The sequence below is a fragment of the Ictidomys tridecemlineatus genome, unplaced genomic scaffold (assembly GCF_052094955.1).
Source record: "Ictidomys tridecemlineatus isolate mIctTri1 unplaced genomic scaffold, mIctTri1.hap1 Scaffold_729, whole genome shotgun sequence".
NCBI classification, from domain to species: Eukaryota; Metazoa; Chordata; class Mammalia; order Rodentia; family Sciuridae; genus Ictidomys; species Ictidomys tridecemlineatus.
Window position 1 is genome coordinate 23,457 of NW_027525259.1, and position 24,776 is coordinate 48,232.

Sequence of the window (24,776 nt, forward strand, 5' to 3'; positions counted from 1 at the left end):
TATTCAATAAGCATACAGCTATTTATATTCTGGTATGCAACAGGCAAAGTTGCATACCAGAATATAATTAAATGATCCTCATTTAACCTTTTCAGCAATCACATGTCCAATTTATTTGTATATTTTAGAGTTATGCTTAGGCTCAGAGAGGCTAAGTGACTTAATCCAGGTCACCCAGGTAAGAAGTAGAGACCTGTGATTCCTATCTACATTCTAGCTCTTGAGCTTGTGTTTTTAGTTATAATGCATAATAAAATAGAGTTTTAAAAGTCAGTACAGAGGGCAAGTCTAAAAGGAATTGAGTTTAGTAATTATAAAGAACAGTTTTCTAATAATTCAAGGTCTTCACGATCAAACTGCTCACTCTAGGTAGTACCATGTACCCTCATTAGCTACTTGAATGCCTGCGTTTTTTAATGCTCAAATATCAGTAACTTGGTAGGAAGAGTTCTTAAATTCATGGGAGCTCATGAGTGGCACATGCCTGCTAGGGACCTTTCCAATTCAAATTTCTTCTGATTATAATTTGTCTCTTGAGGACATTTATTATCAATTTATTCTATATGATGAGCTTTCATTTTCTATGAAATTTATAAGATGATTCTTTTTTCTATGTAAAACCAGAATGGAATTTGTTTATTACCTAAATTGGCAGAAGGAGGGTATTCTCTCACTGTAGGTGAACCTGTAGAGGAATCCACTTCACTTTTCACTGAGGAATAAAAAATGAGCTGGATCATGGAAACCCTAAGGTGATTGCCAAAAGTATTTTAAACAGATCTATTTAATCTTGTTAGACAATAATGACAAGCAGGAAAGGAAGAAGAAAATGACACTGGATTCCAAGTTGCATGATGTGCCCTTCTATAACTGAGAGTCCTGCTATTATTTTAATATTCATCTTGGTATTACAAAGTGCTCTTGGTGAATTCTGATATGCTTTATATGTGCCTTCATTTTCCATGGATTCACTAACATTTTTATTTCTTAAAGATGCATTTTATGTTTTAAAAGAAAATACACTGAATATACTAAAATCTAAGATTTGATAGTTGTATTTTTGAAAATGTGTTGACTTTCTCTTATTAGAATATAAGCATTATTGGAAATGTTGGTAAGGATAATTTTATGGGAAACAAGGGGATTAGAGAGGTTTTTCTTCTCCCCTGTGAACATTCTAGATTCAGTTTGAGGAAAAAAAAATAAGTCAATATATGTTCTCTTTTCCACCTCTATTTGTTCATCCTATCTTTCTTCTCAGCTGCTCCCCATTGTGTCAACCCTCCTGGTTCTCTTCCTAAATCACACAGTTTGTATCAGAAATTGGAAGAGAGTGCATGTAATCCAAGGGATCCTAACTTGTGCAGATACTTTCATGGAGGTAGTTATGAATTATGATTATGCAGAAAGTTTTTTCTTGAAAAATTTATCACATACGAAGAACTTTAGAGAGAAAATATCACAAAAAGAGATGATGTGGCTCATGGGAGCTGTAAACAGGTTTAGAAGGAACTAAAAGGATTTAGTGTAGGAACAGGGAGGAACCTGTGTTTTCAGCAAAGGAGGGAGATTGAGAAAACTGAAATGAGTTAAGGTGTCTAGCCTGAGAATTTAAAAGGAAGGCTTCACTTGAAGTGTAGGCATTAAAGACGGTTAGGAGATTTCTAGGTAAGGTAATGAATATCAGCAAGGAAAGAGGCAGAGAAGTGACAGGTATGTCTAGGGAATGCTGATCAACTTAGTTTACAACAGAGTTCAAGAAAGGGAGAAATCAAAATAAGAAAAATAAGTTCCAGGCTACATTGCAAAGACTCTCAAGTATCAGATTGAATACTTAAATACTAGCCTGTGCAGGAATGGTGGTTTAGCCTCCTTTCTTTTAGGAGGTTGGTATTTTTCATCAACTGTGCCACATATGTATGTACTGGCCCCTCCTTCAAGGGAAGGCTCTCCATTGTATGTTTTGATTTATAGTGCTAATGCTGAACAAATTCTAGGTTTATTTATTAAATTGGCTGTTGACTATATATAAATCTCTGGAACTATCAAGCCCCCTTTATACTTTATGTGCGGAAAATTGTTTATGGTGTTAATATCATATAATAAATATCATGAGTTTGTTTCATGCATTACATGTATGTTGTGTATATATTTGTGTATATATGTATAGTTTTATGAGTTTGTTTAAAACTATATTTGTTTAAGGCAGATAAAAAAACTTTCTAGATATTTAATTGGAAGAGATACTTATCATGGGGCCAAAAAAGAACTTATTTTTTCAAATACTAAACCAACCATGGAATCTTGGAACTGCAACACTGTCAGCACTCATCTCTTCCTTCCTTCCTTCCCATTTATTTTACAGATGAGACAACACCACTTATCTCAAACTCACAATCAGTTACTGGCAATGCCAAGGCTAAAATTCAGTTTTCTGGTATCTTTCTATCATAGAAACTCTTCTTATCTGAAATAAGTGACCAATAAAAACAAAATATTTAAAGACTAACATACACTTGCAATTAAAAATAGATCACATCAAAATGGATCAGTCAGTCAGTTCTATAATTCAGATATAGTAGTAAAATTTTTGTTACCATTACATTAGCAGGCATGCAAAGTTTCTAACAAATCATTTTCTCTACAAGCAGCACCTCTAAATTGATCTTAACAAAGGTTAACCTGTGGCAGTATTGAGAACAAATAGAAGGACATTCTCTTCACCATGAGAATATTTCCTCTTCCTCTTTCCTGGCTACTTATCTTAGTTTATAATCGAACCTCTAACCACTTGATCACAAGGACCATCCTGGAGAGTCAAGTCTCTAGTTCCTGGAAGCTCATAGTGCAGAGAACTATTAAGAACAATGTATCCTATGTGGGCTTATTTCCCAAGCTGAAATATAATTAACACTATTAATGATGACAATAAGCATCGCTGGAGTTATTGTCACTCAATCAGTGTTCTGCTTCTAATTCTGGAAGTTTCTCTAGAGAATAGGCTGGTGGATTTATCTGCATCATCCCAGCAGGCAGCTGCAGCCACACACCACTGAGTAGGTGATCCTGCTCAAGATTAGTAGAAGGAATGTTTGGACACTTCAGACTTCCAAGGGGCAGAAAAATAGCCCGCCTGAAAAACAATTTGTTCTGGATTCACTTCGAAGGCAAGGCAGTTTTTCACTCCTCTACTGAGCTCCGGGTTTCTTTCCCACTCAAGGCCACAGCAAACAATCAGTGAAGAATGAACGTCAATCAGGCTCTGGAATGGCTGCTACTCAGTTGAAAGCCTCATAGTTTTCTGTGCTTTGTTCCCCCCACCACCACCACCACATCTGTCAAGTCCCCAGGCCCTGCGCTGCCCAGTAAAGTCCTGAGCCCAGCGACAGAGTCGAGGGAACCGAAAAATCGCGGAATCAGAGGCAGAAGGAGCGGTGGGGGCTGCGGGAGCAGGAGTGGAGGGACCGGCAGGCCTAGATCCCAGGCTGCGGCGTTGGAGGTGGCGGCTGGAGGAATGGAGCCCTTGCGGGTCCTTGAGCTGTACAGCGGCATTGGTGGCATGCACCACGCACTGAGAGGTGAGAAAGGCCGAATGCTTTCTGGAAAGAATCTAGGGCGCTTGTTGGTGCCTCTGCGCCAAGGCGGGGCGCTGCAGCGAGGCACTAGGGGCGGAGACGGAGTTGAGGCGGCGCTGGTTGCCCAGGAAACCGCAGGGTGCGACGCCTCCGTCCGCCCCTCCAGGCAGAGATTCCCTTCTCCAGGGCCCCAAGTTGGTCGCTAGGGCGGGCCCCGAGCCTCCAGGGACCCAAGTTTGTGAGGTCGCTTTCGCTAGGCTGTTAAGTCCAGAGCCTGCGAAGGGGTTATGAAGAGATGATGGCTAACAGAGTGTAGGTAGAAAAACTTCTTAAGTTTTACAAGTACAGCAGCATATTTATAATTGGCAAAGATTAACTGAATATTTTAAATAAGTAGTAAAAATAATTTTGAATGTTCCCAGAACAACAACAAAAAATATTTAAGATGACAGATATGCCAGTTAGCCTGACTTCATCATCTCACACTGTGTACATGTATTAAAATGTCATATTGTAGGACACAAATATATACTTTTTCTTTTTGTCAATTGAAAACAAAAAATATATTCATCATAGTCAGATATAATCAGAATAATCAGACTAGTCTAACATTGCTAAACCAGTGTAAAATATAAGTTAAAATTAAAAGGATGGGAATATTGAAGGGAAAATGTAATTTTACAGTTGGCTTAAACCAATCAATTGCATAGGATAAGATGGGAAAATATAGTTTGACCTCAGTGAAAAGAAATCCTCAAGTTTAATTTGAATTCATGTTGAATTAATCCAACTGTATGCTTTAATCTGTTTTTAAAGTTTAACTGCAATTTTAACTAATAAACTTTCAGCTCTTTTATTTAAAAAAAATAAGACATCAAATTTGATTAAAATTTAAATTAAATTTCATAAATTACATTTAAAAAATTCTGTATCAGTATATTATAGACATTCCTGGTAACATACATTAGAAGGGCTACTGACAAATGAGTTTTAAATAATGGAGTTGCAAATATAGTACAGGTTCTGGGAATCTTGTCCAAAGTGAAACATATTTAGCATACAAAGGAAAGGCTGAGGAGATATATGATTCCTAACTTCAAATGTTAGACTTAAAAAAATATATTTCTAGCTCATTTTCACTTAAACTTTTTCATTTTGTAATAATTTCAGACTTTAAAACTAGCACAAAGAATAGGATACTGGTATATTTTTCACCTAGCTTTTCCAAATGTCTTTCATAACCTTACTGAATTGATGAAAACCAGGAAATTAACACTGATAAAATAGTATTGACTTATGTATACATATTATTCAATTTTTGTCAACTGTCCCATTAGCTTCCTTTTCCTGTTCCAGAATCACACATTAAGTTGTGTTATCACATTAATTTTCTCCACTAGGGGACACTATCTTAATTTTTGGCTTTTTTGACCTTGGTCCTTTTTTAAAAGAGCATTGAACAGCTATATTTTAGAAGGTCCCTCAATTTGAGTTTGACTAAAAGGTCTTCATGAGCTGAGCTTAGTGGCCACACTAATAATTCCAACTATTCTTGAAACTGAGACAGGAAGATTGCTTGAGTCTAGAAGCAGGAGGCCAGCCTGTGCAATATAGCAAGGCTTGTCTCAAAAAAAAAAAGAAACTCTTTATGACTAAATTCAGACTATGCATGTTCTCCATAAACACCATGGAAGTGATGTGCTCTTAAAGAAGATGTCTCATCACAGATGATATCTGCTTTGATCACTTGATTAAATATCTGCCATTTTAAAATTTTCTGTCTTTTCTCTACCATAGAGTTAATATTTGGAGTGTGTTTTTTTTTCATATATGACAGTACTTTCAGACTATGCAAATATCCTATTACTTATAATATTTTTACCCAGTAATTTTAGCATCCAGTAATGATTTTTGCCTACAATCATTATTGGCATAATATTTGCCAAACGGTGATGTTTCTCTTTTCACTATTCTATTTTTTCCTTGGAATTCTATGATGAACAAGGTGTTTTTTTTTTAACTCTTTATTCATTTATTTATATCAGGATAGACATAAATTTTGTTTTTAAATTAATTTTTAAATTTGTTTTAATTATACATGACAGTAGAATGCATTTATGCACTTTAATATATTATACATAGATGGGATGTAATTTCTCATTTTTCTGAGTGTACATGTTGTAGAATCATATTGGTTATGCAGTCACGTATATACCTAAAGTAATAATGTCTACTTAATTCTACTATCATTCCTATCCCCACATCCCACCTCCTTCCCTCCCAATATTTCCCTCTACCTAATCTAAGGTAACACTATTCTTCTCTAGTGCCCCCCACCTTATTGTGAACTAGCATCTACATATTAGTGAAAAACATTCAGCCTTTGATATATTTTTTTAAGATTGGATTGTTTCATCTAGCATGATATTCTCCAATTCCATCCATTTACTGGCAAATTACATAATTTCACTCTTCTTTAAAGCTGAGTGATATCCCACTGATTTTGCATATACACACACTCAGTGATATATATATATATATATATATATATCACATTTCTTTATCCATTAATCTATTGAAGGACAGACACTTAAGTTGGTTTCATAGATTAGCTATTATGAATTGAGCTGCTATAAACATTGATGTGGTAAATACTGTGGTAAAATATTGTAGTATTTTAATTTTAAGTTCTTTGGATATAAACGGAAACCTTCCATGATAAACAAAAATACAAAGAATTCAAAACTACACAGCATACACAACAGAGCATCCTTGAAAAACTATTCCATGAGGATGAAGTGAAAAAAAAAATAAAAACCAACAAAGGGAGGATCTACACTAAAGGAACCAAAAGGAGAAACTAAAACAAATCAAAACCCAAAAATAAATAAAATTACAGGGATCACAAATCATATCTCAATAATAACTTTGAATATTAATGGCCTAAACTCATCAATGAAAAGACATAGATTGGCAGATGGGACTAAAAGTAAAACCCAACAATATGCTGTCCTCAAGAGACTCACCTCATGGACAAAGATCCATAGGCTTAAGGTGAAAGAATGGGATAAAACTTATCACTCATATGGATTACATAAAAAAGCAGGGGTTTCCATTCTCGTCTCAGATAAAGTAGACTTCATACCAAAGTTAATTAGAAGAGACAAGAAGGACATTTTATACTTCTTAAGGGAAGTATATATAAGCAGGACATAACACTTATAAATATTTATGCCCCAAACAATGGAGCATCTATGTACATCAAACAAACCCTTCTCAATTTCAAGAGACAAACAGACCACAATACAATATTACTGGGTGATTTTAACAAACCTCTCCCACTACTGGACATGTCTTATCTTCCAAAAAAAAAAAAAACAAAATAAGGAAACTATAAAACTAAATAATATAATTAATAATTTATACTTAACATAGATATATAGAGTATTTCATCAATCAATAAGCAAATATACTTTCTCCTCAGCAGCGCATGGCTTCTTCTCTAAGATGGAGCAAATCTTATGCCAGAAAGAAACTATTAGTAAATTGAAAAAAAAATAGATTATACCTTGCAATCTAACCAGCCACAATGGAATGAAATTAAAAATCAATGATAAAATAAAAAATACAAACTATGGTAACAAATGGAGACTAAATAATACACTATTTGAATAATGAAATGATAGAAAAAATCAAGAAAGAAATAAACATATTCTTAAGAGTTAAATGAAAACATTGAAACAACATAAAATTTTATTTTACTCAGTGGATTTTACTCTATTTCTATCATTATTTTGTTGCTCATACCATACTACATTTGGCCATTGGAAATTTATTTACCTTGATTCCTGTCTTCTTTGTCTTATTCATATTATTTTTCAAGATATTTTCTTTTATTTTTCTTATTATATAATATTATGTATTAGTCCTGTATTTCCATTGCCCTTGCCCTTGAGTCAGTCATTTTTCTAAGGATGTCTGTTTTTTTATTAGCAAATAGTTAGTTTAGATATCAAAATGCAGGCACTAAATGTGCTTAAGTCTCTGAAGTGCCTTTGCGTATTTCTCAATGGAATATTATTAGAAAATATATGTATTATAATTTGATATCTAGATTTTTGTGTCTTTTTGTTTACTACTATTAAAAACTAGCATATTTAGCACAAAATTTATAGCTAATGCTATAGAAGGGATTTCTCAGATATATAAATTTATATCAAATAAACATACTCTCTGTAGTGTTCATAATAAGAACAATGAGTTTTGTGCTCACTGGAACAGAAAGCTTTGATTATTATCAGAAACAGTGAAGGGAGCTGAAGGCATAAAAATCCTTTTATCCATTTTAGCCTGACTTGCAGAAGGCTTCATCAGTAAAGCTATGGTGAAAAAATAAACAAAGCAAATGAGGATATTTCCTTTATTAGAGTTCTAACATAAATTTGCTTTCTGTCCATTATTTTTTACTTTAGATAGATGAGATCCAAGTATAGGTATTTCTGCTATAATGCTATACATACTTTATAGTCTGCAAAATAGTAGCCTAAAAATAACAAGAATTAAACACACAAAAATAGATTAGGGTAGAGCCCTCAAAATTTATGGAACTTTATATGTATTAACAAAAACTTCTAGCAGTAATTAACTGTCAATATGCTGAGTGACTTCTACTATGTTTACCTCTCAATAACAATACTTAACCAGAGTTTCTATTTCCAACATGTGCATTTTTATAGTCTTAGATGTTTCTAAAATATTGCTTGTTCAACCTGTAGAGTCTCTGAATAAACAGTGGTTTCCTGAAGTAATCTTTGGATACCTGGGTGTTATAGAGGCTTTTATTCAGTGGTAGTTTTGTGTATAGTTGTACAGTCTTTTAAATTCCTTTTCTCATATTCCTCTGCCTCCTTCTATCCCTTCACCCATTTCATTAGTCCCCAACTTGGGGCTAGGTTTTATGAGAGAAAAAATATTGAAGAATCATACAATTCCTACTCTTTACAGATTGAAAATAATTTGGAAGTATTATAAGACAAAATATAATCAATTGGTAGAATGCTGTGTGCAGTTATAAACACTAGGCTTGCTTGTGCTATGTCCTAGCATTGCCCAGTTTTTCAAAATGCAGTTCCAATGGGAGATGTTGCTGATCCTCCTCAGTCATAACAAGTTGTGAACTGATCTTTTCACTTGTTGACATTCCCAATTTACTGAAAGGAGAGGGTTTCTAAATTCTATAGATTTAATTTGTCAGTATTATGGTTTAGATGTTTGGAGTCCCCAAAAAGCTAATTGAGAGAGAATGCAAGAAAGTTTATAGATGAAATGATTGGGTGACAAGGTTTGACCTAATCAGTACACTGATTCCCTGATAGGAATGAACTTGGGTGGTAACTATAGGCAGGTATGATATGGCTGGAGAAGGTGGGTCCTTGGGGCATGTCTTTGATGTTTATATTTTGTCCTAGTGAAATAAGCACCAGCTGGCACCATCTCTCTCTCTCTCTCTCTCTCTCTCTCTCTCTCTCTCTCTCTCTCTCTCTCTCTTTCTCTCTCTCTCTCTCTTTCTCTTTCTCTTTCTCTTTCTCTCCCTCTCCTCCTCTCCCCCCTCTTAAACTCCCCTATTCCTGGTTTGATATCTTGAGCAATATCCCTCCACAACACTCTCATGTCATTGTGTTCAACCTCATCTCTACACTCAAGAAATGGAGTCAAGCTTCAATGGACTGAGACCTCTTAAATTGTGAGCCCCCAAATAAATTTTTCATCTTCTAATTTTTCTTGTCAGGTCTTTTGGTCACAGCAGTGAAAAAGCCAACTTAAAAAAATGAGTCGATCAGTACCACAAAATCTTGCCTCAAGAAATAAGAAGAAATCTTTTTCAATTTACATATTGTTTCTGTTCAAATTTCCTCTTTGGGTGAAGATATACTTTAGGGTGGCAGGTGGCTAGGGAACTCTTTACTACTTCTTGAATATTATATTATTTATTAGAAAGTTAATTAAGGAAAATATATTGTTCATATATATCTAGTTGTTGAGAAATAAAAAAGATGGAAGTAATTTAGAAGAATTTTAGAGAGAAATTATTTATGCTTATCTAAATAATATAATCAAGTAAATGTCTTTATATAGTATATAGATATTCCCATTTATATTAAAAAATAAACATCTAGTATGGTAGTGTACTAGTGTAATATCAGCAACTTCGGAGGCTCAACCAAGAGAATTGCAAGTTCAATGACAGTCTCAGCAACTTAGCAAGACCCTGTCTTCAATAAAAAAAAATGCTGGCAATATTTATTAGTGGTAACGTGCCTCTGGGTTCACTTCCTGGCACACGAACAAAAAAGTAAATAACCTTTTTGCAGTTAAATATTATATAATGTTTTGTGTGATATAGAGAATGTAAAAAGTATCTTGGGAATGGATTTTTCCCCCATGTTGATTTGAAAAAAAATTCTAGTTTTCTTGAGATTTTTCAAAGAATTTTTGTATTAGAAAATTTTATCATCATTCCTAAAGAGACAAATGGTCTATTACTTTCCTAAAGAGACAGATGGCCTATTATAAATCCTCATTATCCAGATAGAAAGTGGAGATTGAGAATGATGTAATTATCTTAATGGCATGTAAGATAACAGAATATAAGCCTCTAATATAAATATTCTATTGGGCATATTAGGATGACTTTGTTTAATGGAGAAAAAAAATTATACTAATTGAAGATAGGCTACTAGGCACATGTAATTTAGTCTCCTACTCTGGTATTCAGTTCAAAATTGACTCCTGTAGTTAAAGAATTCAAAAGACACTTGGAGCCACATATATTTTTGCTTCGGTTTTTTACTTTGGGATTTTTTTTTCAGGATCTTTAACTTAATTCATAGTTTTGTTTCTATATATATATCTACAGTTTTCTAGAAAATAATATGGCAATGATTCCTTTCTAGAAATTAAGCTTTGTATATTAATTAGAAAATGTAGAATGTAGCTTTTAGCTACACAGTGTTTACTTGGAATGTTTTTTTCTTTTCCTTTATAAAGTTTGGTAATTTCTTTAAATTGCTAAGATAAAGCCTTAAATGTTGCCTGGTATTTAAGTATGAGTATTCTGCTTTTTGTGATCATGAGACTATTGAAAAAGAGTAGGGGTCCAGTAGTGTGGGGAATGTCCACTCCATTTTCTGCCTACCTTTATAAAACATCAAGAAGCTCCCAACTGATTCAAGAGAGCACATGTGGGGTTGTATCTGCTTCATTCTTCTCTTGCTCATCATTGGCCCTTTGCCTCTTTACTGATGCTGATTGTGTTGACTGGTTGCTTTTGCAATGGTTGTGCTGGTGTTGGAATGAAAATAAGAGAAATCAGAGATCTTTAAGATTAAGAGAAAGGCTGAAATTGCAATTCATCTCTTCTCCTTCTCCAATTTTGATGTGCCTACAGAAGTCAGCAGAACATCCCTTTCATGAGGAAAACAGGATTCTCCAGCTCTTTTGCATTTTGTTACTCAGTGGGAAGCACAGAGAAAAAGCAGAGCAGGAAAACATTCATTGTTTTTCAATCTTTTCAGAGTGCTGTTGATCTTTGTTGGGATAAGAAACACAGTGTATTATTCCTTAATTGCCCTCCTCAAAAGAACCTGTTGTTAAATTCCCATTGTTTGACTAGCATTTAGGAAAGTAATTATTAATAGGTTCCAATGATAAATAATATGGCCAGGAGAAAATTTGACATGGTACTTCAGTTGATGGTGGGATGATGTTGACACCTTTGCATGGTGGATACTGAAGAAGAGTCAGTGGTAGAATTGATGAATAAGCATTTATGAGAATTGACTTCCTTTTTAACTGGACAATTACAAGCTTTTGTATTTACTGTACTTTATAAAAAGGAGGCTTTCACATATTTCAACTCTGCACAACGTGTTTTTTTGCAAATATTTGTACACCTAGTAGGAGAATGACAATTTCTATGTTTGACATGCTATCTTGAGGAGCAAAAAAAAAAAAAAAACAACTTGAAATAACACTCAATTTGTAGTATAATAAAGGATGTGGGTGGCTTAGTGATATCTTCTTTCCTTTCAAAATGTTTCTTAAAACCAGATGTGAGTAGAAAAGAAGATATTCAGAACACACAATAAAATGGATGTGTGCTTTGTGAAATTGGGAGAATTCATCAATACATGAAACAATGATTTATCATTGCATTTGGTCCTAAAACATATCAATGTAGATCAACAGAGGCACTGTAAGATAGATAGCTACTTTATAATACCAAGGCAAAGGGGTTAATTGGGCTTACCGGGTTCAGTTTGCCACCCTCATGGCACTTTCTGTTGTCTGTGTCAACAGAGTTTCAAAAGTACATTCCCACTAAGCCATCCACTCTGTTATTTATACAGTTGTACTACCCAGGAGGGATGGATCAGTTTACAAGCTGGGAGGCCTTTTCTTCCTCTTTTTCTGCCCACTTCATGCTTTCTTATCCAGCTGTTCCTATACACCTCCATATTCCTAATCTCTCCTCAGTTCTTCTGATTTTTATTTAATTTTCCTCTTTCCTCTTATTCATGGATTCATGTGTATGCATATTATTCCTGGTTCTATTGAACTGCACATGATTCCTTGTCACCTCTAAACTCATTTTACTAAGTTACACCTCAAAACTTACTGAAACCCTTTGAAATTTTTGTCAGTAAACCTTTTAAAAACTCTTTAGAAGTTAAACCATTGCACATGTAGCTACAGTCCTCTTTATCTGCTAGTACCTCCACACTCCTGAGATGTTATTATTTAAAAAAATATACTGCCAGACCATTCTCATATTTGTATATCATCTATCTGTCTATCTATCTATCTATCTATCTATCTATCTATCTATCTATCTGTCTATCTACAAACATAACATGGCATTCTGAAAATATCATTCTGCTTTTGTGCTGGAGTCTGGCTGGCTGGGCAAAAAACTGGGGGGGGAGGGGAGGAACGTGACAAGCAACTTGTAAAGGTTGATACAGAGGGAGCCACTTCATTGTAGGAGAGTAGAGGTATATATACACCTAATTGAAACAAGCTGTGTATAATTAGTTAACATCATTCAGATACAGCAATCCTCTCATCTTAACAGTTATACACAGCTCAACTCAATCAACATCATCTTAATGACTCCATAACTTTACCTCACACCACTCCTCTTGGCAAAGTGCCAGGCGCCATCTTGACTTGTTTGTGGCTCTCTACATTTTCCCCCTTTTATTTTTAAACAACAAGTATGTGGCTTAGGGACCCTGGTTCTTCTAGGTTGTCCAATAGTATACATGGTCCTACCCGACATTGGATGGTCTGACCTCAAATCGTCAGCCTCCTGTCATAGGTTGGTAGCATTGTAATTGGATCCTACTTGTCTTTGACTACTGGCCCAACACACTTAGCCATATTGTGGATAATGACAATTGTTTCTTTTACACAAACACCATAAATAATCTGCTACAAGCAGAAAGGGAGGATACAAAATGCCATGATACCATGCCAATTGATGGCTCCAAGTAAGAAGCCTTTGGAAAAATTATACCAGCAATGACACCTTTAGCAAAGATACTGAGTTACAATTTGTTGTCTCAATAGATTACAGTTTGTTGTCACAATCCAGGTAAAGCAGTATCTAATTAAATCACAGTCCATTAAGTTCACAGTCCAGGTAAATCACAGCCCAGATAATTTCTGCAGGCAGCTAGCCTCAGCTGTAGCAGCAGAAACAGCAATCAGCTATGATGATCTGAAGTCTTGTCCGGTTCTCAGCAACAGTGGAAATCTCTCCACCCTCGTACTCACCGGCACTGGAACGAAGGCAGGAACTCCGACAATGATGGCTAAAGAAAATCCTGTAGTATTCCAGGAAGCACTAAGAAACAACTTTCTGAACAATTTAGTACATTATCTCAAGGATTTTTACATTTGAAATAGGCCTTTTTAGTGGTAGTCTTCTTCTCATGCTCTTCTTCCCTATCCCATTTTGAGTCACCCCCCTTATATAAGAGAAGATATTTGGCATTTGTTTTTTAGGGATTGGCTACCTTCACTTAGCATAATCTGCTCTAATGCAATCCATTTGCCTGCAAATGCCATGATCTTGTTATTTTTTAGTGCTGAATAATATTTCATTGGGTATAAATGCCATATATTTAAATACATTCATCTATTGAAGGGCACCTAGGTTAGTTCCACATTCCAGCTATTGTGAATTGTGCTGCTATATACATTGATATGGCTGTGTCCCTGTAGTATGCACTTTTTAGGTCTTTTGGGTATAGTACGAGAAGGGGAATAGGTGGGTCAAATGGTGGTTCCATTCCCAGCTTTCTAAGGAATCTCCATACTGCTTTCTAAATTGGCTGCAACAATTTGCAGTCCCACCAGCAAGGTATGAGTGTACTTTTTTCCCCGCAACCTTGCCAGCACTTATTGTTGTTTGACTTCATAATTGATGCCATTCTTATTGGAGTGAGATGGTATCTTAGAGTAGTTTTAATTTGAATTTCTCTGATTGTTAGAGATGATGAGCATATTTTATGTACTTGTTGATTGATTGTATGTTCTATTCTGAGAAGTTTCTGTTCAAGTCCTTGTCCCACTTGTTGATTGGGTTATTTGCTTTTTTGTTGTTTAACTTTTTTAGTTCTTTGAGATTAGAGCTCTATCTGATGTTTGGGGGGTAAAAATTTGTTCCCAGTATGTAGGCTCCCTATTTACCTCACATATTATTTCTCTTGCTGAGAAAAAACTTTTTAGTTTGAATTTGTCCCATTTGTTGATTCTTGGTTTTAACTCTTGTGCTATAGGTGTCTTATTAAGAAATATGGGGCCTGCCCCCATGTGATGAAGATTAGGGCCAACTTTATCTTCTATTAGATGCAGAGTCTCTGGTCTGATTCCTAGCACCTTGATCCATTTTGAGTTGACTTTTGTGCATAGTGAGAGAAAGGGATTCAATTTCATTTTTTGCATTGGGTTTCCAGTTCTTCCAGCACCATTTGCTGAAGATGCTATTGTTTCTCCATTGCATGGTTTTAGAAGAAGACTACCACTAAATAGGGAAGAGAGGTGGGAGGGAAAAAGAGGGAGAAGGGCAGTTGCAGGGAAGATGGAAGGAGAACCTCACTATTTACGGAATACATATATGATGTTGTAATGAGAAAAGAAAAAAGTGTGTCACATTAGATTGGATCGAGAGAAAGGATTGGAGAGGAGGGGAGGAGTAAGGAGGATAGAAAAGGCAGCAGAAAAGAATTGACAATATGATTGATGTATGAATATTCCATGTATGTATTATATGTCAAAATTCATTCTGCTGTCATGTATGACTAAAAATAAATAAATAAATAATAAATAATTAAAAAAAAAAAGAAATAGGTCTTAATGGTGCTCATTACTCATTAGCTTCCAGGTAGGAGAGAACCATTGTAGTTATTGGCATTGGAAATGACCAAACATCAGAGGCCCTGTGGCCCGGCCTCCACAGCTGCAGCATCCTCGGGCAGTCCCATGGTGGGGGGGGGTGAGGAAGAGCCGTCAGCTGGAAGGTCCCCACTGCATCCACTACCGGCTCACGCCCACAGCAGCCAACATGCTTCATGCACCCTCCGTTGATGAAAAGAGATTCATAGGAGCCTCCTGTTGTAATTCCTTTCCTGATAATCCTTCCTCCTCTAAACTTTCTTTCTTCCTCTGACTAGAGTTCCTAGTCTTTTATCAACATATGTCTTAACTGTTCTTAATTTCACTGGGTGCCTCCTTTCCTCAGCAATTTACCTAACACCCCTTCCATATTTCCTAACAAAGACAAAGACAAAACAAGATACAAACATATTTTATCAATCTTCTTCATTTTTAAAAAATGGCCATACTTCCTCTCGCCCTGTCTGCTAGAGACGAGCAGATTTGCTCCTGTCCTATCTATCTTTAGGGGTGGGCAGCTTTTCCTTGTCATTCTCCCCCGAGTATCCCGGGGCTCCCTGTACAGGCCACCATCTGCCACAGTCCGGCTGGCTGGGCAAAATAGCCGGGAGGAGTGACAGGCAACTTGTGAAGGTTGATACAGCAGGAGCCGCTTTATTGTAGGAGAGTAGAGGTATATAGACACTTAAGTAATTATACACAGCTTGTTTCAATTAACATCATCCAGATACAGCAATCCTTATCATTTTAACAATTATACACAGCTTAACTCAATCAACATCATCTTAGAGACTTGCTGGCATTACCTCAAACCACTCCTCTTAGCAAATTGCCAGGCGCCATCTTGACTTGTTTGTGGCTCTCTACACTTTTGTAGCTCTACATTCTATTTTTCAGAAGCATGCCTATTGCAGAGAGATGTATCCCTGCTACCCAGATCAAGTTCAAACTGGTAACTGAATTGTAATTCACATTATATTTTCTACATACTAAAGGACTTTTAAGTTATATTCAGCCCTCCCCCCTTCCCATTAAGCAATACCATAGTGAAGAGACATATAGTTGCCATGATGAACATATTTCTAGTGTTTCATGGCAGTTTTTTTTTAAACACCAGTTAATAACATAAATTAAGTAGTATGCAATCTACATTTGAAAAGAGAAGAAAATGTAGTAAAAGGTGTCAGAGTAAATGTTATTTAATTTTCATGAATATATATTACTAGGCTCTAATAGGTGAATATTAACTATACCTTCTATGGTAAAACTCAGTCAAAAAGTTTATGGGGTATTAAAAAACTTATTTTGTATTGTACACTTCAATGTGCTCTGGGTTTTGGATTCAAAAGTGGAGTATTCTGGATCATAGGCACCATCATATTTTGTTAGACACAGACAACAAGTGCAATGCCTATTTATACTCCCTACATGATAATCATTATTTAATATTCTAGCCAGAGTTTTACATGTTGTATTAATGTGGAGGGTGAAAAGTTCTATACTATTTTAATTTTAAAAACTGAAGTTAAGTATAATCTCTTAAAGAGTATTAAATCCTATACTTTTAAAAGATTCCTATTCTTAAAAATAATATGAAAGCTAGAGAAACTTTCATCTCCATAAACTTTTCTAACATTTCTCTTTTGTAAAGTACCAAGCCTAGAACCATGTGGTCTTGGTAATTACTAAAAACAATGATTCAGAGTCTTCTATTTCACAAACTGTAAACAGGATTCTTTTAACAAATATCAGTACTCTGGTGTCCACAGCATTTTTGAGGAATATTGATATCCCTCAATATATGAATCTACTGTATTTCAGTCAAATTCTATTGTTCCCAAGTCCTCTATTGTGGAAGAGCAGATGCTAGCAAGGACTAGAATATATTTCAGGCCTTTGAGAAGACCACTATAGAATGAAAGAATCCCCATCATGAATAGAACATTCAGAAATAATTTAGGCCTAATTGTTGTTGGTTATCCATGGTTTTTTTTGAGAATGGAGATATACTCAATTCCTTTTTTTGGTGATTGTTAGTGGTTATTTCAACTTACTGGTATACCTACTAGATTCATTCATTGGTGCTATATGTGTCCTCATAAATAATGAAGGAAATAGTATACTTTACTTATGACAGCTCAAATGTCAGAACAAAGATTGTCCTTTAGTTGTGGGAATTTTGATTCTTACACTAGCAGGCAGCCATCTATCATTTAGGTAATTGCCTATAAGTACATACTGTACATTCTAATTTCATTTTTGGACTCAATATTTTTAATGCCTTAATGCAATTCTGAATTTCATGAAAATGGGCATAAAATATAAAAGACAGGGAATGGGGTGTTGGGTCAGTGGCACAGCACTCACTTAGCATATGCAAGATACTGAGTAGGATCCTCAGAATCACATAAAAATTAATTAATTGAGTGATTAATTTATTAAAGGTAGAAGAAGAACTCAAAGATGAAGAACATGAAAAAGAATAGGAAGAAGAAGAAGAAGAAGAAGAAGAAGAAGAAGAAGAAGAAGAAGAAGAAGAAGAAGAAGAAGAAGTAGTAGTAGTCATCAATGATGACTCAGGGAAAATGGCAATAGAGTGAGTTTAAATTTTGGTTTCCAATTCCAAAATGTTTCTTCAGAACTGCACTTTTTAAAATATTTCAGATCTCCTACTTTCATGACATGTTTAGTAGTGTTCTTTGGATTAATCTTAATATGCTGTAATTATTCTTTTAAGGAAAAACCAGCTGACATGCCCCACAAGACTGTAAATCAATGAAAATCTTTCATTAAGCAAAAGTTCCTTTCACATTTGCTACAATCATAGTAAATACACTTCTTTGTATAAAGGGACTGTCTTTGTTGGGCATTTAAAATATCCCAATAAACTATATGTCATAACTGAAAATCTCATTGTTGTTTATGGAATCATGGATTAATCAAATTCAATGCTGTACACTTTAGAGTACAATAGAAGGGAACTCAAAGATGAAGAACACAAAGAAAAATAGGAAGAAGAAGAAGAAGGAGAAGGAGAAGGAGAAGGTGGTGGTGGAGGAGGAGGAGGAGGAGGAGGAGGAGGAGGAGGAGGAGGAGGAGAAGGGAGGAAGAAGAAGAAGAAGTCATCAAGATGACTCAGGGAAAATGGGAACAGAGTGAGTTTAAATTGTGGTTTCCAATTCCAAAATGTTTCCTGAGAACTGCAACTTTCTTTGTATTTGAGATCTCCTACTTCCATGACATGTTTAGTAGTGTTTTCTGGCTTACTCTTAATATGCTCTAGTTATTGTTTTATGGGAAAACTAGTTGACATGCCCCACAAGACTGAAAATCAATGAAAATCTTTCATTAAGCATAAAGTTCCTTTCACATTTGCTACAATCATAGTAAATACACTTCTTTGTATAAAGGGACTGTCTTTGTTGGGCATTTAAAATATCCCCAGAGGCTAGATGACATACATGAAAATCCCATTGTTGTTTATAGAATAGTGGATCAATCAAATTCAATGCTGTAATCTTTAGAGTAAAATAGAATGGAAATAATTTACTCATAATATCATATTTAAACCATCTTTATTTCCAAAATACTATCCTAAGAATTATAGTTTTATTTAGCTTCAGTCAGAGCAAAAGTATAATCACTTACTTAAGTAAAAGCAATTACTTAAAAACTAAAAATGAGAGGTAAGTCAAATTACTTTTGAAGAGAGATCAAAAATATCAGGTTTCTTGTTGATGTTCAGTAGCAGGCTCACCTGAAGGTGGAATGAAGCCTTAAGGGCACTCACTTCTACTTTCAGAATACAGGGGTGGGGGGAGGAAATCCAGCTCTTGGGGTAAGGTCATGAGGAAAATACCTCCATTCATAGACATCTGGCATTGCAAAAAATGGAGGGGGTGGTAGGCCGGGAGGTGCCCCATACCTGTTTCCTGGAGGAGGCAGAGGGGAAAATGGTCCTCTTCTCATGAACTGGAGGAGGTGGAGGGGAAAATGGTTCTCTCCTCATGAACTGACTCCTCGGGTCCACAGGAAACAATTCACCTCTGACTGGAGGAAAAGGTGCCAACAATGAGCCAGAGCCAGTTGCTTGGTTTTCAGCAGGGAGAGATGAATCGGGGACATTGGAATCATCAAGATTGATTTTGGTCTCCTTTCTACTGGATTGACTTTCTGAAGACATAGGCCCATCCTCTTTATCCAAAGAAGGCAGATTAGAACCTCTGAGTTCTGCTGGTCGCGATGGTCTACCATAATTCGAATAACATCCACCTTGCCAAGGAGGACCCAATGGTGAGGGACCATTGGGGGAATGCTTTCTGCCCAATGCTGCATTTGAAACACCAAGTGCACAGGGATCTTCCTCTACAAGTTCAAATTGAAGCTCCCTTTCAGTTAACTTTTGTCTGTTGTGAGCGTTTTGTTTCATGAAATAATGGAGGTTTCTTTCAGCAATCCAAGCCGCCAACTCACTCTCATGTGCTTTTTTCTCACAGTAAATAATCTTCCCCTGACAGGATTGAATGGTTCTCTCCAATTCTTCTTTAAGATATTTGGCTTGCTTTCTGTAGGTCTCCAGCTCTTCTCTTGTATGGCCCATCTCTTCTTTGACCTTGGAAAGTTTCTCCTCTTGCCCCACCCGGTAATTTTCCTCTACTCTGAGTTCCCATGGAGTTTCATCATATTTTCTTGATAGCATTCCATCATGACTTTAAATTTCTGCTGAAGGTTCTCATTCTCACCTTCAAGCCATGTATTTTCTGATAACAAGGTTGCCTGTTCAGTCTTCAGACTTCTAATCTGTTCTCTGAGGTCTTCCTTTGTTTTCTCTACTTCAGATAATAAAGCACAGTTTGATATCTTTGTCCTTCTAATGTTTCTAAGGAGGCCTTTAGCTTAGCACCATCAACCAGTTTCTTCAAAGCTCCTTTGGGCTCATCATCCAAGTGAGCACCAATTCCTGATTCACTCGTCATTCCCCATTCCAAGTTCCCAATGTCTGTTTGGGCTTCCTTGGTTGGAGAAGACCTATCTTTCATCTTCAGCAAGCCTTCAGTAAGAGACTCCATGTGATTTTCTTTATCAGTTTGAACTTGTTTTGCATGGAATTGAGAGTCTTCCAATGTGGTGCTCTCTTTACATTGGACACGTCCTTGTTCCCTCCATGCTTCAGCGTCTCCTTGTAAGATGGGTTTCTGACTTTGCTGAAGCTGGGAACGTTCATCCAAGGCTTCCTTCATTGCCAGCTGAAGTTCTTCCTCACTCATTTGAAACAGTCTCAAGTTTGTTTTAGTTTCAGCTATTTGTGATCTACTGATTCTGATTCACCTTCAAAGGACTTTATCCTTCTCGGTATATCTGCCATGATTTCATCCTGTTTACAATGTTTGGCCTTTTGTTCTTTTAGCTCTTTTTCTAGAAAGAGTCTTTCATCCCCATGGCTCGGTTTGGACCTATGCAGCTTTTCATAGGTTGCCTCCAAATTTGGGACGTCTCTTAGACCCTTCTCAGAATTGCTGCCCTTTAAAGTTGACTCTAAGCCTTCAAGCTCTTTTTGAACAAGGCCAACTTTCTCTAGTAGTTCACATTTTTCTTCAATTCTTCTAGAAAGTTTTAAAGCCAGCTGTTTTTCTCTTCCCACATAAAGCCTGCTTCTAACACACTGAAAACTTCTCCACAAAAACAAAAGAAGAGCAAAACATCCAATAGCTCTACACATCACCAACTCCCAAGGAACATCATAAGGATTAGGGCCTGGCTTCATGTCTTCAGACAATGCTGCCCAAACCCTGCCTACTTCTTCCAGGACCACCCGCTAATATGGCTGTAGGGCAGTCCTTGGTGCCTCCATCAAGCTAAGTTGGCTTTGGCTCTTGCAACCACAACCACAGCCTGCCCAGGCAGGCCAACATAGGCTGTGAACACTCAGGTGTTTGGTGAGGAACTCAAACCTGCACCAGGCAACGGAACAGACCACTGAGAATGCCTGCAAGGGGGGGTTGTGAAGGTGGGGAGCTGGGGGGAAGGACTCCCAGGAGCCTTGTGGTGCTCAAGTGCCCATCAGGGGAGTCTTGGCCCATTCCTTCCCTAACCAGTGCATCCTGAAGTGTCACGGGTTCAGGTCACTTCCACTCCAGCCAGACAGGAGTCCTCTCTATGCCTCCCACCCCTGAGTTTGGTTTAGGCCAGGCCAAGGTGGAGCTTCTTAAGTTTCTATACAGTAATAATACCATTCAGTTTGATGTCATGCAAATTCTAAAGCTCTCTAAACTGTCTCAACAGATTTTATTTCATATATTTATATTTGTACTGCTTGCCCTTTTGCTTTAATGACCCATTGCTTTCCCTGATTTTGTTCTCTCCCTTTTTTCTTCCTTCCTTCCTTCCTCCCTCCTTTCTTCATTTTTTCTTTTTCTTCCTTCTTTACTTCCTCCCTTCTTCCCTCCCTTCTTTCTTTATTTCTCCCTTCTCTCCCTTTTCTTTTCTTGCAGTATTGGGCTTTAACCTCCAAGGCCTTCTGCATGCTATATCCCCAGACCTGCTGACTCTTTCTAGGAAGGTCATTTGAATTATTTCTAAAGGAGAAATCTATCATGATACACTTCTTTCTTTCTTTCTTTCTTTCTTTCTTTCTTTCTTTCTTTCTTTCTTTTTAAAGCTGGTTTAATGACTTATTTTTCTTTTTTTTTAAGTTTACCCATAACATTGTTTTTTTTTTTTAGGTCTCTATTTTATTTTATTTTTCTTTCTTTTTTTTATTTTTATCTTATTTGCATTTTACATTTATTTTTTATTGGTTGATCACAACATTACAAAGCTCTTGCCATATCATATTTCATACATTAGATTGAAGTGGGTTATGAACTCCCAATTTTTACCCCAAATGCAGATTGCAGAATCATGTCGGTTACACATCCACAATTTTACATAATGCCCTATTAGTAATTGTTGTATTATACTACTTTTCCTATCCCCTACTATCCCCCCTCCCCTTCCCTCACATCTTCTCTCTTTACCCCATCTACTGTAATTCATTTCTCTCCTTGTTTATTTTCCCATTCCCCTCACAACCTCTTATATGTAATTTTGTATACCAATAAGGGACTCCCTTCATTTCCATGCAATTTCCCTTTTCTCGCCCTTTCCCTCCCATCTCATGTCTCTGTTTAATGTTAATCTTTTCTTTCTGTTCTTCCTCCTTGCTCTGTTCATAGTTGCTATCATTATATCAAAGAAGACATTTGGTATTTGTTTTTTAGGGATTGGCTAGCTTCACTAAGCATAATCTGCTCTAGTGCCATCCATTTCCCTGCAAATTCCATGATTTTGTCATTTTTAAGTGCTGCATAATATTCCATGGTGTATAAATGCCACATTTTTTTTATCCATTCATCTATTGAAGGGCATCTGGGTTGGTTCCACAGTCTAGCTATTGTGAATTGTGCTGCTATGAACATCGATGTGGCAGTATCCCTGTAGCATGCTCTTTTAAGGTCTTCAGGGAATAGTCTGAGAAGGGCAATAGCAGGGTCAAACGGTGGTTCCATTCCCAGCTTTCCCAGGAATCTCCATACTGCTTTCCAAATTGGCCGCACCAATTTTCAGTCCCACCAGCAATATACAAGTGTACCCTTTTTTCCACATCCTCGCCAGCACTTGTTGTTGTTTGACTTCATAATGGCTGCCAATCATACTGGAGTGAGATGGTATCTTAGGGTGGTTTTGATTTGCATTTCTCTGACTGCTAGAGGTGGTGAGCATTTTTTCATGTACTTGTTGATTGATTGTATATTCTCCTCTGAGGAGTGTCTGTTCAGGTCCTGGGCCCATTTGTTGATTGGGTTATTTGTTATCTTATTGTCTAATTTTTTGAGTTCTTTGTATACTCTGGATATTAGGGCTTTATCTGAACTGTGAGGAGTAAAAATTTGTTCCCAGGATGTAGGCTCCCTATTTACCTCTCTTATTGTTTCTCTTGCTGAGAAAAAACTTTTTAGTTTAAGTAAGTCTCATTTGTTGATTCTTGTTATTAACTCTTGTGCTATGGGTGTCCTATTAAGGAATTTGGAGCCCGACCCTACAATATGTAGATCGGAGCCAACTTTTTCTTCTATCAGACACAGAGTCTCTGATTTGATATCAAGCTCCTTGATTCATTTTGAGTTAACTTTTGTGCATGGCGAGAGAAAGAGATTCAGTTTCATTTTGTTGCATATGGATTTCCAGTTTTCCCAACACCATTTGTTGAAGATGCTATCCTTACTCCATTGCATGCTTTTAGCCCCTTTATCAAATATAAGATAGTTGTAACTTTGTGGATTAGTCTCTGTGTCCTCTATTCTATACCACTGGTCCACCCGTCTGCTTTGGTACAAGTACCATGCTGTTTTTGTCACTATTGCTCTGTAATATAGTTTGAAATCTAGTATCGCTATACCGCCTGATTCACACTTCCTGCTTAGAATTGCTTTTGCTATTCTGGGTCTTTTATTTTTCCATATGAATTTCATGATTGCTTTATCTATTTCTACAAGAAATGCCATTGGGATTTTGATTGGCATTGCATTAAACCTATAGAGAACTTTTGGTAATATCACCATTTTGATAATGTTAGTTCTGCCTATCCATGAAGATGGTATATTTTTTCATCTTCTAAGATCTTCTTCTACTTCTCTCTTTAGGGTTCTGTAGTTCTCATTGTATAAATCTTTCACCTCTTTTGTTAGGTTGATTCCCAAGTATTTTATTTTTTTTGAGGAGATTGTAAATGGAGTGTTTTTGTTTTTGTTAAGTTTTATTTTCTTTATAGACCAGCAACCATAAAAATTGAACAACTGGTTAAATAAGAACTGTTATTTTATATCATTGTACTGTAATTTTTTTTTTACTTTATTTTTTAATTTTTTTTACTCATATATGACAGCAGAATGTATTTTTACATATAATACATACATGGAGTGTACATACATCAATCATATTGTCTATTTTATTCTTTTGCCCTTCCTATCCTCCTTACTCCTCCCCTCCTCTCCCATCCTTTCTGTGTATCCAATCCAATGTGACACACTTTTTTTCTTTTTCTCATTAGAACATCATATATGTATTCTGTATAACAATGTGCTTCTCCTCCCATCTTTTTTGCAACTTTCCTTCTACCTCTTTTTCCCTCCCACCTTTCTTTCCTATTTAGTGGTAGTCTTCTTCTCATGCTCTTCCTCCCTATCCCATTTTGAGTCATCCCCCTTATATCATAGTAGACATTTGGCATTTGTTTTTCAGGGATTGACTCACTTCACTTAGCATAGTCTGCTATAATGCCATCAATTTTCCTTCAAATGCCATGATCTTGTTATTTTTTAGTGCTGAGTAATATTCCATTGTGTATAAATGCCATATTTTTTTAATCCATTCGTCTATTGAAGGGCATCTAGGTTGGTTCCACATTATAGCTATTGTGAATTGTGCTGCTATAAACATTGATGTGGCTGTGTCCCGTAGTATGCTCTTTTTAGGTCTTTTTGCTCTAGCCCCAGAAGGGGAATAGCTGGGTCAAATAGTGGTTCCATTCCCAGATTTCTAATGAATCTCCATACTGCTTTCCAAATTGGCTGCACCAATTTTCAGTCACACCAGCAAGGTATGAGTGTACTTTTTTCCCCCCGCAACCTCGCCAGCGCTTATTGTTCTTTGACTTCATAATGGCTGCCATTCTTATTGGAGTGAGATGGTATCTTAGAGTAG

At 36.3% G+C, this 24,776-nt stretch overlaps 1 pseudogene; it reads right to left on the minus strand.

The window, feature by feature from the left end:
- Window positions 1–18,757: 18,757 nt before the first annotated feature.
- Window positions 18,758–20,799, minus strand: LOC144374492 (melanoma inhibitory activity protein 2 pseudogene; annotated as a pseudogene).
- Window positions 20,800–24,776: the final 3,977 nt, after the last annotated feature.